Source organism: Oncorhynchus mykiss, chromosome 29 (genome assembly GCF_057628025.1).
Source record: "Oncorhynchus mykiss isolate SJ-2025 chromosome 29, ASM5762802v1, whole genome shotgun sequence".
Classification (NCBI taxonomy): Eukaryota; Metazoa; Chordata; class Actinopteri; order Salmoniformes; family Salmonidae; genus Oncorhynchus; species Oncorhynchus mykiss.
Genome location: NC_143050.1, coordinates 32,816,198 through 32,833,087, shown reverse-complemented (window position 1 = coordinate 32,833,087; position 16,890 = coordinate 32,816,198). Strand labels below are relative to the sequence as shown.

Here is a 16,890-nt window from a genome sequence, read left to right as displayed (position 1 = left end):
TCCTCACCAGCTTAGATAAGCATGCTCCATTCAAAAAAGGCAGAACTAAGAACAGATATAACCCTTGGTTCACTCCAGACCTGACTGCCCTCGACCAGCACAAAAACATCCTGTGGCGGACTGCAATAGCATCGAATAGTCCCCGCGATATGCAACTGTTCAGGGAAGTCAGGAACCAATACACGCAGTCAGTCAGGAAAGCAAAGGCCAGCTTCTTCAGACAGAAATGTACATCCTGTAGCTCTAACTCCAAAAAGTTCTGGGACACTGTGAAGTCCATGGAGAACAAGAGCACCTCCTCCCAGCTGCCCACTGCACTGAGGCTAGGTAACACGGTCACCACCGATAAATACATGATTTGAAAACTTCAACAAGCATTTCTCTACGGCTGGCCATGCCTTCCTCTTGGCTACTCCAACCTCGGCCAACAGCTCCGCCCCCCCCCGCAGCTACTTGCCCAAGCCTCTCCAGGTTCTCCTTTACCCAAATCCAGATAGCAGATGTTCTGAAAGAGCTGCAAAACCTGGACCCGTACAAATCAGCTGGGCTTGACAATCTGGACCCTCTATTTCTGAAACAATCCGCTGCCATTGTCGCAACCCCTATTACCAGCCTGTTCAACCTCTCTTCCATATCGTCTGAGATCCCCAAGGATTGGAAAGCTGCCGCAGTCATCCCCCTCTTCAAAGGGGGAGACACCCTGGACCCAAACTGTTACAGACCTATATCCATCCTGCCCTGCCTATCTAAGGTCTTCGAAAGCCAAGTCAACAAACAGGTCACTGAACATCTCGAATCCCACCGTACCTTCTCCGCTGTGCAATCTGGTTTCCAAGCCGGTCACGGGTGCACCTCAGCCACGCTCAAGGTACTAAATGATATCATAACCGCCATCGATTTGCAGACAGAGTTCAGTGTGTCAAATCGGAGGGCATGCTGTCCGGTCCTCTGGCAGTCTCTATGGGGGTGCCACAGGGTTCAATTCTCGGGCCGACTCTTTTCTCTGTATACATCAATGATGTTGCTCTTGCTGCGGGCGATTCCCTGATCCACCTCTACGCAGACTACACCATTCTGTATACTTCCGTCCCGTCCCTGGACACTGTGCTATCTAACCTCCAAACGAGCTTCAATGCCATACAACGCTCCTTCCGTGGCCTCCAACTGCTCTTAAACGCTAGTAAAACCAAATGCATGCTGTTCAACCGTTTGCTGACTGCACCCGCACGCCCGACTAGCATCACCACCCTGGATGGTTCCGACCTAGAATATGTGGACACCTATAAGTACCTAGGTGTCTGGCTAGACTGTAAACTTTCTGCAAACTCTGCTTCCAGACTCATATCATCTCCAATCTAAAATCAAATCCAGAGTCGGCTTTCTATTCCGCAACAAAGCCTCCTTCACTCACGCCGCCAAACTTACCCTAGTAAAACTGACTATCCTACCGATCCTCGACTTCGGTGATGTCATCTACAAAATAGCTTCCAACACTCTACTCAGCAAACTGGATGAAGTTTATCACAGTGCCATCCGTTTTGTTACTAAAGCACCTTATACTACCCACCACTGCGACCTGTATGCTCTAGTCGGCTGGCCCTCGCTACATATTCGTCGCCAGACCCACTGGCTCCAGGTCATCTACAAGTCCATGCTAGGTAAAGCTCCGCCTTATCTCAGTTCACTGGTCACGATGGTAACACCCACCCGTAGCACGCGCTCCAGCAGGTGAATCTCACTGATCATCCCTAAAGCCAACACCTCATTTGGCCGCCTTTCGTTCCAGTTCTCTGCTGCCTGTGACTGGAACGAATTGCAAAAATCGCTGAAGTTTGAGACTTTTATCTCCCTCACCAACTTCAAACATCTGCTATCTGAGCAGCTAACCGATCGCTGCAGCTGTACATAGTCTATCGGTAAATAGCCCACCCAATTTTACCTACCTCTTCCCCATACTGTTTATATTTATTTACTTTTCTGCTCTTTTGCACACCAATATCTCTACCTGTACATGACCATCTGATCATTTATCACTCCAGTGTTAATCTGCAAAATGTTAATTATTCGCCTACCTCCTCATGCCTTTTGCACACAACGTATATAGACTGTCTTTTTTTCTCTTTTTTTATTGACTTGTTAATTGTTTACTCCATGTGTAACTCTGTGTTGTCTGTTCACACTGCTTTGCTTTATCTTGGCCAGGTCGCAGTTGCAAATGAGAACTTGTTCTCAACTAGCCTACCTGGTTAAATAAAGGTGAAATAAAAAAATAAAATAAAAAACCACAGAAATCACTGAGCTAAGCTGAAACACCTGCAATTTGGAGCTGCCTTACTCAAAAAAAGAGACCATATTTGTATGCAGATTTATTAACCGATTTATTTTTTACATTGTTTGTAAACTGATATCTGACACGTATTAATGCCAAAATAACATGCAAAACAAGCAAACTAATCATAATATACACTACCGGTCAAAAGTTTTAGAACACCTACTCATTCAAGAGTTTCTTTATTTTTTTACTATTTTCTACATTGTAGAATCATGTGAAGACATCAAAACTATGAAATAGCACATATGGAATCATGTAGTAACCAAAAAAGTGTTAAACAAATCAAAATATATTTCAAATTTGAGATTCTTCAAATAGCCACCTTTTTCCTTGATGACAGCTTTGCACACTACTCCAGACGTGATGTTTGGCATTTAGGCCTAAGAGTTCAATCTTGGTTTCATCAGATCTGAGAGACTTAACCTTTCTGATCTCCCCATCCCGGATCCGGGTTCGTGAATACAGACTCAAGCTCATTACCATAACGCAACGTTAACTATTCATGAAAATCGCAAATGAAATGAAATAAATATGCTAGCTCTCAAGCTTAGCCTTTTGTTAACAACACTGTCATCTCAGATTTTCAAAATATGCTTCTCAACCATTGCAAAACAAGCATTTGTGTAACAGTATTGATGGCTAACGTAGCATTTAGCATTAACATTCAGCTGGCAACATTTACACAAAAAAACAGAAAAGCATTCAAAAAAATCATTTACCTTTGAAGAACTTCAGATGTTTTCAATGAGGAGACTCTCAGATAGCAAATGTTCAGTTTTTCCTGAAAGATTATTTGTTTAGGACAAATCGCTCCGTTTTCTGCGTCACGTTTAGCTATGAAAAAAACCCTGTATCCAGGATTGTGTAAATCTATCAGCAAGCTCATTAGCATAACACAACGTTAACTATTTATGAAAATCGCAAATGAAATGAAATAAATATGCCATCTCTCAAGCTTAGCCTTTTGTAAACAACACTGTCATCTCAGATTTTCAAAATATGCTTCTCAACCATAGGAAAACAATAATTTGTGTAAAAGTAGCTAGCTAGAGTTAGCATTTCGCGTTAGCATTTAGCGTTAGCATTAGCGTTAGCATCCAGCACGCAACATTAACAAAAACATAAAAGCCTTCAAATAAAATCATTTACCTTTGAAGAACTTCTGATGTTTTCAATGAGGATACTCTCAGTTAGATAGCAGATGCTCAGTTTTTCCAAAAAGATTCCTTGTGTATTAGAAATAGCTCCGTTTTATACATCACATTTGGCCACCAAAAAAAATCCATAAATTCAGTCCTCAAAACGCAAACTTTTTTCCAAATTAACTCCATAATATCGACTGAAAACATGGCAAACGTTGTTTAGAATCAATCATCAAGGTGTTTTTCACATATCTCTTCATTGATACATCGTTCTTGGACACATGCTTTCTCCCCTGAATCAAATGGTAAAGTGGAAGCAGCTGGCAATTGCGCACCGAATTCGACGCAGGACACCAGGCGGACACTTGGGAAATGTAGTCTCTTATGGTCAATCTTCCAATGATATGCCTACAAATACGTCACAATGCTGCTAAGACCTTGGGCGAACGACAGAAAGTGTAGGCTCATTCGTTGCGCAATCACAGCCATATAAGGAGAGAATGGAAAACAGAGCTTCAGAAATTCTGCTAATTCCTGGGTGATGCATCATCTTGGTTTCGCCTGTAGAATGAGTTCTGGGGCACTTACAGACAAAATCTTTGCAGATTCTGAAACTTCAGAGTGTTTTCTTTCCAAAACTGTCAAGAATATGCATAGTCGAGCATCTTTTCGTGACAAAATATCGCGCTTAAAACGGGAACGTTTTTTATCCAAAAATGAAATAGCGCCCCTAGAGCTCTAACAGGTTAAGGTGCCTTTTGGCATACAACAAGCATGTGCCTTTTACTGTCGAGTGGCTTCCGTCTGGCCAATCTCCCATAAAGGCCAGTGCAGCAGATATGGTTGTCCTTCTTGAAGTTTCTGCCATCTCAACAGAAGAACTCTAGTGCCCTGTCAGAGTGACCATCGGGTCTTGGTCACCTTCCTGACCAATAACCTATCACTCAACATCAACAAAACAAAGGAGATGATCGTGGACTTCAGGAAACAGCAGAGGGAGAACCCCCCTATCCACATCGACGGAACCGCAGTGGAGAAGGTGGAAAGCTTCAAGTTCCTCGGCTTACACATCACTGACAAACTAAAATGGTCCACCCACACAGATAGCGTGGTGAAGAAGGCACAACAGCACCTGTCAGAGCCTGAAGAAGTGTGGCTTGGCATCTAAAACCCTCACAAACTTTTACAGATACACAATTGAGAGCATCCTGTCAGGCTGTATCACCGCTTGGTACGGCAATTGCACCGCCCGCAAACACAGGGCACTCCAGAGGGTGGTGCGGTCTGCCCAACGCATCACCAGGGGCAAACTACCTAACCTTCAGAACACCTACATCACCCAATGTCACAGGAAAGCCAAAAAGATCATCAAGGACAACAACCACCGAGCCACTGCCTGTTCACTATCATCCAGAAGGCGAGGTCAGTACAGGTGCATCAGAGCTGGGACCGAGAGACTGAAAAGCAGCATCTATCTCAAGGCCATTAGACTGTTAAATAGCCATCACCAGCACATTAGAGGCTGCTGTCTATATACATAGCTTTGAAATCACTAGCCACTTTAATAAATGGAACACTAGTCACTTTGGTAATGTACACATATCTTGCATTACTCATCTCATATGTATATACTGTATTCTATACTATTCTACTGTATCTTAGACAATGCCGCTCTGACATTACTCGTCCATATGTTTATATATTCTAATTGCATTCCTTTACTTAGATTTGTGTGTATTGGGTATATGTTGTGTAATTGTTAGATATTACTGCACTGTCAGAGCTTGAAACACAAGCATTTCACTACACCCGCTACACCCGTATGTGACCAATAAAATTTGATTTGATCATTTGATTTGCTCCACGACTTGTTCAGTTTGGCCGGGTGGCCAGCTCTAGGAAGAGTCTTGATGGTTCCAACCTTTTTCCATTTAAGAATGATGGAGGCCACTGTGTTCTTGGGGACATTCAATGCCGCAGACATTTTTTGGTACCCTTCCCCAGATATGTGCCTCCACACAATCATGTCTTGGAAACCTACAGACAATTCTTTCGACCTCATGATTTCGTTTTTGCTCTGACATGCACTGTCAGCTGTGGGATCTTATAGAGACAGGTGTGTCCCTTTCTAATTCATGTCCAATCAATTGAATTTACCACATGTGGATTCCAATCAAGTTGAAGAAACTCAACTCTCAAGGATGATCAGTGGAAACAGGATGCATCTGAGCTCAATTTCGAGTCTCATAGCAAAGGGTCTGAATACTTGCAGTACCAGTCAAAAGTTTGGACACACCTTGTGATTGAAGGGTTTTTCTTTATTTTTACTATTTTCTACATTGTAGAATAATAGTGAAGACATCGAAACTATGAAATAACGCATGAATGACACGTTACCACTGATGATGACGCTATGCAGGTCTCTCTCTACCGCTCCTGCTGTCTCAACCTCTGAATGCTCGGCTATGAAAAGCCAACTGACAGTTACTTCTGATGTACTGACCTGTTGCTCCCTCTATAACCACTGTTTGAACATCTTGAAGAACGATCTGGCCTTATTGACCATGTACTCTTATAATCTCCCCCGGCACAGCCAGAAGAGGACTGGCCAACCCTCAGAGCCTGGTTCCTCTCTAGGTTTCTTCCTAGGTTCTTGCATTTCTAGAGAGTTTTTCCCAGCAACTGTGCTTCTACATCTGCACTGCTTGCTCTTTGGGGTTTTAGGATGGGATTCTGTATAAGCACTTTGTGACAACTGCTGATGTAAATATATTTATACATTTTGATTGATGATGATGATGATGGTGGGGGGGATGATGATCATCATCACCACCACCTCCATCACCTCCGTCACATTTTAGTCATTGCCATATTTTTACTTTACTACTGTGTAAAGTGCATGTTCAATGCTTAGCTATTGTATGTGTTAATCTGTATAAGTGTATTAGATCTGACATAGAAGGCTGTGTGTGTGAAGTGATGGAAAGAGCCCAGGGAGGAAGTGGGGTTAGCTGGAGCAACAGTAAAGTCCTCAGTTCAGTCTAGAATACACAACAACTCTACGTCATTGACCCCAACCAGGAACACTGTACAACACCCCAGCCAATCACCTCTGCCATCCCAGAGCCTATTTCCTGCCACAGTGGGGGAGAGGAAATCCCGCTATGCAAATCAGGTGGGTCAGGAAGTGGGCTTGATTCTCCCCGGCACGCCATTTCATTACCTGTCACATTACAGAGGAGAAGGAATAAAGATGAAACAAAAGCGAGGACAAAGAGCAAATTGCCCCCACAACCGCCTGCCACCGCACCTCCTGCGCACATATCCATCCACCACGCTTGAAAGACCACGGGGACACCACCTCGTCGAGGTACACCCACGCCTCTCACTCTCTCTCTCCTTGCTAGAGTCAGCGCCAGGGTCCTCTAGGGCCTGCTCCATTGTGCCTGAGGAAAATTGCCAATATGGGGCGGCCTGATTGAACACTGAAGGCAGGAGTTTTATAAAGAAGCTGATTTGCTATTCATTACCTCTCCCTCCTTCCTTCCCTCTCTCCCTCCCTTTCTCCCTCTCCTCCTCCTCTCCTGCGGTACTTCTCAGCCTGACTTCTCTGCCGTTCTCGAAGTCTGTTACATTTCATAGGTTAGCTTTCCTGATCTTTCCACCTCTCTTCTCTCTCCCTGTGTCTCCCAACACACACTCTCTCTCTCCTCCCTCTCAGTATTCCCTCATATGTCTCTTTCACTTCATCTCTCTCTATGAACTCTTTCCATCTCACTCCGCCCTCTCTACACCCTTCCGCAGCCTTCACTCATCTCTCTCTCTTCAACTCTCTCTCTGTGTCTCTGTTTATCCCCACTGTTGAGACTGCCGTGGCTAAGCTGGGTGGATAGTCTGTGGCTCTCTCAGTTTACTGTGGTCCTATGTGGGATCATCGCTTGTCAGACTGACAATACTGCAAATAGTGTACAACTGCCAGGTTTGCCAACGGATTAACACACACCTGCATAAATCCTCAACAAAAAGCCTCCCTGGGTCCTGGGAGTCCCTGAGCTAGCTGTCAAACTGAATGCCTGATTACAAGTGATAGAGCAAATGAGGCAGCCAAGTCACGAATGAATAAAAGAAGCAACACAGAAAAATAAACAATAAATATGTCTCGCTCGTTCCTCACTGACTTACGTGACATTATGCAGTGTTGGCGTATACTGTATGCCTTCAATCTGTTTATTTTGTGCTTTTCAAAAAGTGCACAAGTGGCTGTAGGATCAAGTCTTACAATGACAATTGTTGTTTTCTACCAATGCAGTTGAGGGTAATTGGATCTGGTGGTTATGACCAACGCAAAATGTGTAAATATTTGTATGAACATAACAAGATTCAACAACTCGGACATAAACTGAACAAGTTCCACAGACATGTGGCTAACAGGAATTGAATAATGTGCTCCTGAACAAAGGGGGGGGGGGGGGGGGGGGTCAAAATCAAAAGTAACAGTCAGTATCTGGTGTGGCCACCAGCTGCATTAAGTATTGCAGTGTATCTCCTCCTCATGGACTGCACCATATTTGCCAGTTCTTGCTGTGAGATGTTACGCCATTCTTCCACCAAGGCACCTGCAAGTTCCTGGACATTTCTGAGGGGAATGGCCCTAGCCTTTACCCTCCGATCCAACAGGTCCCAGACGTGCTCAATGGGATTGAGAGCCGGGCTCTTCGCTGGCCATGGCAGAACACTGAAATACCTGTCTTGCAGGAAATCACGCACAGAACGAGCAGTATGGCTGGTGGCATTGACATGCTGGAGGGTCATGTCAGGATGAGCCTGCAGGAAGGGTACCACATGAGGGAGGATGTCTTCCCTGTAACGCACAGCATTGAGATTGCCTGCAATGACAACAAGCTCAGTCTGAGGATGCTGTGACACACCGCCTCAGACCATGACGGACCCTCCACCTCCAAATCGATCCTGAGTACAGGCCTCGGTGTAACGCTCATTTCTTCGAAGATAAATGTGAATCCGACAATCACCCCTGGTGAGACAAAACCGCGACTCGTTAGTGAAGAGCACTTTTTGCCAGTCTTGCCTGGTTCAGCGACAGTGGGTTTGTGCCCATAGGCGACGTTGTTGCCGGTGACGTCTGGTGAGGACCTGTCTTACAACAGGCCTACAAGCCCTCAGTCCAACCTCTCTCAGTCTATTGAGGACAGTCTGAGCACTGATGGAGGGATTGTGCATTCCTGGTGTAACTCAGGCAGTTGTTGTTGCCATCCTGTACCTGTCCTGCAGGTGTGATGTTCAGATGTACCCATCCTGTGCAGGTGTTATTACGATCAGCTGTCCATCCTGTCTCCCTGTAGCGCTGTATTAGGCGTCTCACAGTACGGACATTGCAATTTATTGCCCTGGCCACATCTACAGTCCTCATGCCTCCTTGCAGCATGCCTAAGGCACGTTCACGCAGATGAGCAGGGACCCGGGGAATATTTATTTTTGTGTTTTTGAGTCAGTAGAAAGACCTCTTTAGTGTCCTAAGTTTTCATGACCTTAATTGCATCTGTAATCTGTAAGACCGTTCCACAGGTGCATGTTCATTAATTGTTCATGGTTCATTGAACAAGCATGGGAAACAGTGTTTAAACTTTTTACAATGAAGATCTGTGAAGTTATTTGGATTTTTACGAATTATCTTTGAAAGATAGGGTCTTGATAAAAAGGACGTTTATTTTTTTGCTGAGTTTATTGTGTGAAATTCACATCCCATTTTGATATCACTATAGCAGAGGTGGGATCAAATCGGGTGAATTTGCAGTCATGGATCTGAGAATTGACTCATTAAACTTCATATTTCATATCACCAGATTGGGGAAAAGCCACCATTACCAAATGTATTCATCAAAATAATAATCTCTCCACCAAACCCAACAGCATGTAATTGAAGAAGAGCATCTTTGGCATTGTGGAATTTCTCATATTTAATTATTCAAGTACTTGAATCGTCTCGAAGTAAAACAACATGAACATAGCTTTGCGTCAAATGCACTATAAACCATGTTGCTAAGACAAGTCATCCAGGTTGGTTGCCACATTACCTTGGCAGGCAGTTCTGTCATGTTTTGGTAGTAAACACTGCAGCATTTCTTACTATTAATGTCAGTGCTGCTAAACACGGCATCATTTTCTTACATTCATGTCAATGTTAACAATAGCTTCACTGTATCATATTATCTACAGTTTCATATTGTAATATGATGTAATTATGATGTATCTTGCACATAGTTTGAATATCTGCAAGTCGTTTTCATATATATATATTTATTTGTACCGTTGTTGACCTCTAGCAAGGTAAATCAATCCGTGGCCTTTCTTGTTCTGAATACATTGTGTGTTATATAATCATCACTGGGGTTAATTGGATCCATTTTTCTAAAATCATGCTTGATGACTGAAAAGGTTCTCCGGAAGAAATATTCTACATTTCATGGTGATAGGCTAAATGTAATCATACTATGAGAGAATATGGCATACTCACGAATTCAATTTTCTGGTCGTTAAAAAGCAATCCACAAAAAGGCAACACTAATCAAAAACTCTAGGATAATTTTGAAGCTTTGAGAATCCGATTGAATATTTAATTGTTGGGCTGTTGCCGGAGTCATGTGAGAGTTGAGACAGAAAACCAATTTTCTGAGCCTGTCCAGTCAAGAGGTTGTCTTTAACGTGTGGAAAACCATCGCTGTGACTTTTACACCAATTTATATTCATGTTGCTCACAGAGATCATAACTCTCCGAAACATGAAACCTGACCAAACCTCTCAAAGAGATCTACCATATGCTGTGTAAAAACCCAGGAATCTCCAACTCCATGTACATGGGAAGCTCGTGGGTGTGCAGGATTTTGTTTCAACCCTGCACTACTACAGCGGTTTCAAACAATCAACCCACTAGGCACACCACGTAATTTTAACGTAAATAATTGGGTAATATTTGATTGCATCGTCAATCAATTAGATTACATATTCACCTACTCACTCAAAAAAGACAGCCAAAAGTTTGCTGAATTTCAAATGTCTATCGCCGTGTTTTCAACCATTTAAAAGCACAGCAAAATTCTTATTGGAATAAACTGTCAGATATTTTGTTTATTTATACAACAGATTAAAGTGTTATCACTGTGTTTATTCTAATAGAATAACCAAATGACATGTATTACAGTTAAATAATAAGGCAAGAGGCAGTAATAATGAGGCAGCAACAATGAATTACATATTTCCATTACAACTTCATTTTGATAAGTAAATTCATACGATTTCATTCATCCGCCAGAAGATAATAAAAAGTCCGGAGCAAAATATTTTTTGTTTGTTATTTTGGTCATGTTGCTACAGATGCGACCCAGTCGTTAATTATTTTTGCATAGTTGCTATGCAAAAGGACTGGTGGTCCGTTGTAAATAAAATCATAGCGACATAGCAGAAATCGGCAACATTTTTATCCATTCAACGGGGTGGATTTTTCTTGAGTCGAACTTTCTATATTGCGACAAATGATGATGAAAATGCTGTTTTTCAAATAAACCACGATTGCCAAATGATTTTGAAGTTACGTGGTGTCACCGCATAACTATAAAGCTCCACTCCACATTTAATTATAAATGTCTACTGCTTGCAAAATATTTTTTTTAACTATAGCCGTGGCAATACGTTGGCACATGGGAATTATTAGAATATGGCAACTATTAGTCAATTACTACATTCTATCCATGCTGGCTTTCGCATACAGCACGGTTTCCCAAACTCGGTCCATTTTGTTTTTTGCCCTAGCACTTCACAGCTGATTCAAATAATCAACTAATCATGAAGATTTGAATCAGCTGTGTAGTGTTAGGGCAAAAACTAAAGAGTGGTGTCCCAAGGACTGATTTTGGGAAAAGCTGGCATACAGGCTGTCGCCAATTTATTAATGCGTAATTTGTCTGAATGGGTAATGGAAACACTTGGTGTGAAGACCCTGCGCAAATGTTTACAGTATTTGTGAAGATCTCCTTAGACCTATGTATGCTATCTTTATTTTTTTAAATGTATTTTACTAGGCTACCTTAAGTACACTGAATACAAAATGTGGCCATGGCTGTGTTAATCATTTTAAGGTTGAAAGTTACAAGAATACAACTAAATCAAACTTTAAATCCTATTGTTTAACTTAGATTCTTGGATGAGATGGAGACGTGAATCCAACATATCTATTATAAATGTGTAGGCAAACTGGAATTAAAGACAGACTATGTCAGTGGCACAGATGAAACTATCCAAGCAGTGTTGATATTTGTTTGTGTTGACAACCAAACACAATTCAACATCACTAGGCTTATTGTATTGAATATAATTAGTTTTTAGGTGTACAGTGATTGTCGAAAGTATTCAACCCCCTTGACATTTTTACCATTTTGTTGCCTTACAACCTGGAATTAAAATAGATTTTGGGGGGGTTGTATCATTTGATTTACACAACATGCTTACCACATGCTTACCACTTGTTTGTGAAACAAACAAGAAATAAGACAAAAAAATTGAACTTGAGCATGCATAACTATTCACCCCCCCAAAATTAATACTTTGTAGAGTCACCTTTTGCAGCAATTACAGCTGCAAGTCTCTTGGGGTATGTCTCTATAAGCTTGGCACATCTAGCCACTGGGATTTTTGCCCATTCTTCAAGGCAAAACTGCTCCAGCTCCTTCAAGTTGGATGGGTTCCGCTAGTGTACAGCAAATCTCTGTCATATCACAGATTCTCAATTGGAATGAGATCTGGGCCTTGCCATTCCAAGACATTTAAATGTTTCCCCTTCAGCCATTCGAGTGTTGCTTCAGCAGTATGCTTAGGGTCAGTGTCCTGCTGGAAGGTGAACCTCCGTCCCAGTCTCAAATCTCTTGAAGACTGAAACAGGTTTCCCCTCAAGAATTTCCATGTATTTAGCGCCACCCATCATTCCTTCAAATCTGACCAGTTTCCCAGACCCTCCCGATGAAAAACATCCCCACAGCTTGATGCTGCCACCACCATTCTTCACTGTGGGGATGGTATTCTCGGGGTGATGAGAGGTGTTGGGTTTGCGCCAGAAATAGCATTTTCCTTGATGGACAAAAAGCTGAATTTTAGTCTCATCTGACCAGAGTACCTTCTTCCATTTGTTTGGGAAGTCTCCCACATGCCTTTTGGCGAACACCAAACACGTTTGCTTATTTTCTTCTTTAAGTAAAGGCTTCCGTAAAGCCCAGCTGTGTGGAGTGTACGGCTTAAAGTGGTCCTATGGACAGATACTCCAATCGCCGCTGTGGAGCTTTGCAGCTCCTTCAAGGTTATCTTTGGTCTCTTCGTTGCCTCTGATTAATGCCCTCCTTGCCTGGTCTGTGAGTTTTGGTGGGCGGCCCTCTCTTGGCAGGTTTGTTGTGGTGCCATATCCTTTCAATTTTTTAATCATGGATTTAATGGTGCTCTGTTGGATGTTCAAAGTTTCTGATATTTTTTTATCTGATCTGTACTGTCCCTGACCTGTTTGGAGAGCTTTGTGGTCTTCATGGTGCCCTTTGCTTGGTGGTGTCCCTTGCTTAGTGGTGTAGCATACTCTGGGGCTTTTCAGAACAGGTGTATATATACTGAGATCATGTGACATTTAGATTGCACACAGGTGGATATTATTTATCTAATTAATTAATTATATGACTTATGAAGGTAATTGGTTGCACAGGTCTTATTTAGGGGCTTCATAGCAAAGGGGGTGAATACATATGCACACACCACATACTTTTTTTGTATGTTGTTTTTTGAAGTGATTTTTTTTCTATTTCACTTCACCAGTTTAAACTATTTTGTGCATGTCCATTACATTAAATCCAAATAAAAATCAATTTACAGGTTGTAATGCAACAAAATAGGAAGAACGCCAAGGGGGATGAATACTTTTGTAAGGCACTGTAGATATCTCAACAATTTTTTTATAACATTTTTTTCCAACTTTATTTAACCAGGTAGCCCAGTTGAGAACAAGTTCTCATTTACAACTGGTCAAGATAAAGCAAAGCGACACAAACACAGAGTTACACATGGGATAAACAAACGTACAGGCACTGTGGTGCAAAGGAGCAAAAAAATAAATAACATTATGGGGATGAGGTAGGTGGGTGGGCTATTTACACAGGTGCAATGCTCGGACAGCTGATGCTTAAAGTTAGTAAGACTCCAGCTTCGTTAATATTTGCAATTCGTTCCAGTCATTGGCAGCAGAGAACTGGAAGGAAAGGCGGTCAAAAGAGGAGTTGGCTTTGGGGATGACCAGTGAAATATACCTGCTGGAGCGTGTGCTATGGGTGGGTGTTGCTATGGTGACCAATGAGAAGAGATAAGGTGGGTCTTTACCTAGCAAAGACTTATAGATGACCTGGAGCCAGTGGGTTTGGCGACGAATATGAAGCGAGAGCCAGCCAACGAGAGCATGCAGGTTGCAGTGGTGGGTAGTATATGGGGCTTTGGTGACAAAACTGATGGCACTGTGATAGACTATATCCAATTTGCTGAGTAGAGTGTTGGAGGCTATTTTATTTTGTAAATGACATCGCCAAAGTCAAGGATCGGTAGGATGGTCAGTTTTACGAGGGTATGTTTGGCAGCATGAGTGAAAGATGCTTTGTTGCGAAATAGGAAGCCGATTCTAGATTTCATTTTGGATTGGAAATGCTTAATGTGAGTCTGGAAGGAGAGACACCTAGGTATTTGTAGTTGTCGTTCAATCATTCTCAATCATTCTAAAGACATTACATTGGTAATAGTCAGTGACAAACAACTGGCCAGACTATAGTTTTTTTTCTGACAGTGGATAACGTTCAAGATGTGATGTTGTTTTAAAGGTACAAATTCAACATATTTTATACAAGGTTTGTCTATGTTGAAATTTGGTTACTATGATGACATAATCCTGTGGTTTAAATGTCACCCTCAAAACAACAGTTAGCATTGATTACTGTTTTCAAATGCAACATAATTTCCACGCATATTCAACATCACAATACACTGACAAATTACGTTGAAATTGGTTGATTCAACCAGTTTGTGTTCAATGAAGTAATAATGGTCTGCAATCTGGACCACAAAAAGTTGAAACAGGTGTGTTACTGCTTGGCTGAAACAAAAGCCTGCACGCCAGCACCTCTCTAGGACCGAAGCTGTGCATCTCTGCCCCAGACATTATCCTATTGTTCACTTATGGATATGGGTAAGTGCTATTTTTACTGTGTACCATGAGGCTCAGCAAACAATAAACAGTACTGACCAATGACCCGTGAGTATACGATGTGGTCATAATTAGAGGTCGACCAATTAATCGGAATGGCCGATTATTAGGGCCGATTTCAAGTTTTCATAACAAACGGAAATCGGTATTTTTGGACACCGATTAAAAAAATAAAATAAAAATGTACACCTTTATTTAACTAGGCAAGTCAATTATTTAAGAACACATTCTTACTTTCAATGCCTAGGAACGGTGGGTTAACTGCCTTGTTCAGAGGCAGAACGAATGATTTTTACCTTGTCAGCTCGGGGATTCAAACTAGTCAAAAGCTCTAACCACCTGCTTAACATTGCACTCCACGAGGAGCGTGCCAGTTATGCGAATGCAGTAACAAGCCAAGGTAAGTTGCTAGCTAGCATTAAACGTATCTTCTAAAAAACAATCAATCAATTAATCATAATCACTAGTTAACTACACATGGTTGATGATATTACTAGTTTATCTAGCATGTCCTCTTTCGCGAATGCGCACCACATCGATTATATGCAACATATAATCGATGTGGTGCGCATTCGCGAAAAAGGACTGTCGTTGCTCCAACGTGTACCTAACCATAAACATCAATGCCTTTCTTAAAATCAATACACAAGTATATATTTTTAAACCTGCATATTTAGTGATTATTTCATGCTAACATTCATATATTTTAACTAGGGAAATTGTGTCACATCTCTTGCAACAGAGTCAGGATATATGCAGCAGTTTAGGCTGCCTGGCTCGTTGCGAACTGTGTGAAGACTATTTCTTCCTAACAAAGACAGCTTTGTTCGCCAAATGGGGGATGATTTAACAAAAGCACGGTGCGGAAAAAAGCACAATCGTTGCACGACTGTCCCTAACCATAAACATCAATGCCTTAAAATCAATACACAGAAGTATATATTTATAAGCCTGCATATTTAGCTAAAATAAATCCAGGTTTGCAGGCAATATTAACCAGGTGAAATTGTGTTATTTCTCTTGCGTTCATTGCACGCAGAGTCAGGGTATTTGCAACAGTTTGGGCCGCCTGGCTCGTTGCGAACTAATTTGCCAGAATTTTACGTAATTATGACATAACATTGAAGGTTGTGCAATGCAACAGGAATATTTAGACTTATGGATGCCACCCGTTAGATAAAATACGGAACGGTTCCGTATTAATGACCTAAGGCTCGTATTTCTGTGTGTTATTATATTATAATTAACCAGTTGCATCTCTAGGGGCGCTATTTCATTTTTGGATAAAAAACGTTTTAAGCGCGATATTTTGTCACGAAAAGATGCTCGACTATGCACAGTTTTGGAAAGAAAACACTCTGAAGTTTCAGAATCTGCAAAGATTTTGTCTGTAAGTGCCCCAGAACTCATTCTACAGGCGAAACCAAGATGATACGTCAAACAGGAAATGAGCAGAATTTCTGAAGCTCTGTTTTCTAATGTCTCCTTATATGGCTGTGAATGCGACAGGAATAAGCTTAGACCTTCTGCCGTTTCCCCAAGATGTCGGCAGCATTGTGACGTATTTGTAGGCATATCATTGGAAGATTGGCCATAAGAGACTACATTTTCCAGGGGTCCGCCCGGTGTCCTTTGTCTAAATTTGTGCGTAATCTTCAGGTGCGGGCATTTTCTCCTGGGATTCAGGAGAGAAAGCACACTTCCACGAACGATATATCATCGAAGAGATATGTGAAAAACACCTTGAGGATTGATTCTAAACAACGTTTGCCATGTTTTCAGTCGATATTATGGAGTTCATTTGAAAAAAAGTTCGCGTTTTGAGGACTGAATTTTCGGTTTTTTTTGGTAGCCAAATGTGATGTACAAAACGGAGCTATTTCTAATACACAAAGAATCTTTTTGAAAGAACTGAGCATCTGCTATCTAACTGAGAGTCTCCTCATTGAAAACATCAGAAGTTCTTCAAAGGTAAATTATTTTATTTGAAGGCTTTTATGTTTTTGTTGAAATGTTGAGTGCTGGATGCTAACGCTAATGCTAACGCTAAATGCTACGCTAGCTAGCTACTTTTACACAAATGATTGTTTTCCTATGGTTGAGAAGCATATTTTGAAAATCTGAGA

At 41.7% G+C, this 16,890-nt stretch overlaps 1 protein-coding gene and 1 long non-coding RNA gene across 5 annotated transcripts in view; both read right to left on the bottom strand.

Annotated features, from left to right (window-relative positions):
• The window catches only part of LOC110509703 (netrin receptor UNC5D), a 322,852-nt gene that overhangs the window by 174,558 nt on the left and 131,404 nt on the right, over positions 1–16,890 (bottom strand). The window lies entirely within an intron of this gene.
• On the bottom strand, positions 965–4,210 carry LOC149970429 (uncharacterized). Its single transcript, XR_016493470.1, has 3 exons — positions 3,482–4,210; positions 2,756–3,113; positions 965–1,116 (listed from the first exon to the last, which is right to left on the bottom strand). It is a non-coding gene; the product is annotated as an uncharacterized LOC149970429 (long non-coding RNA).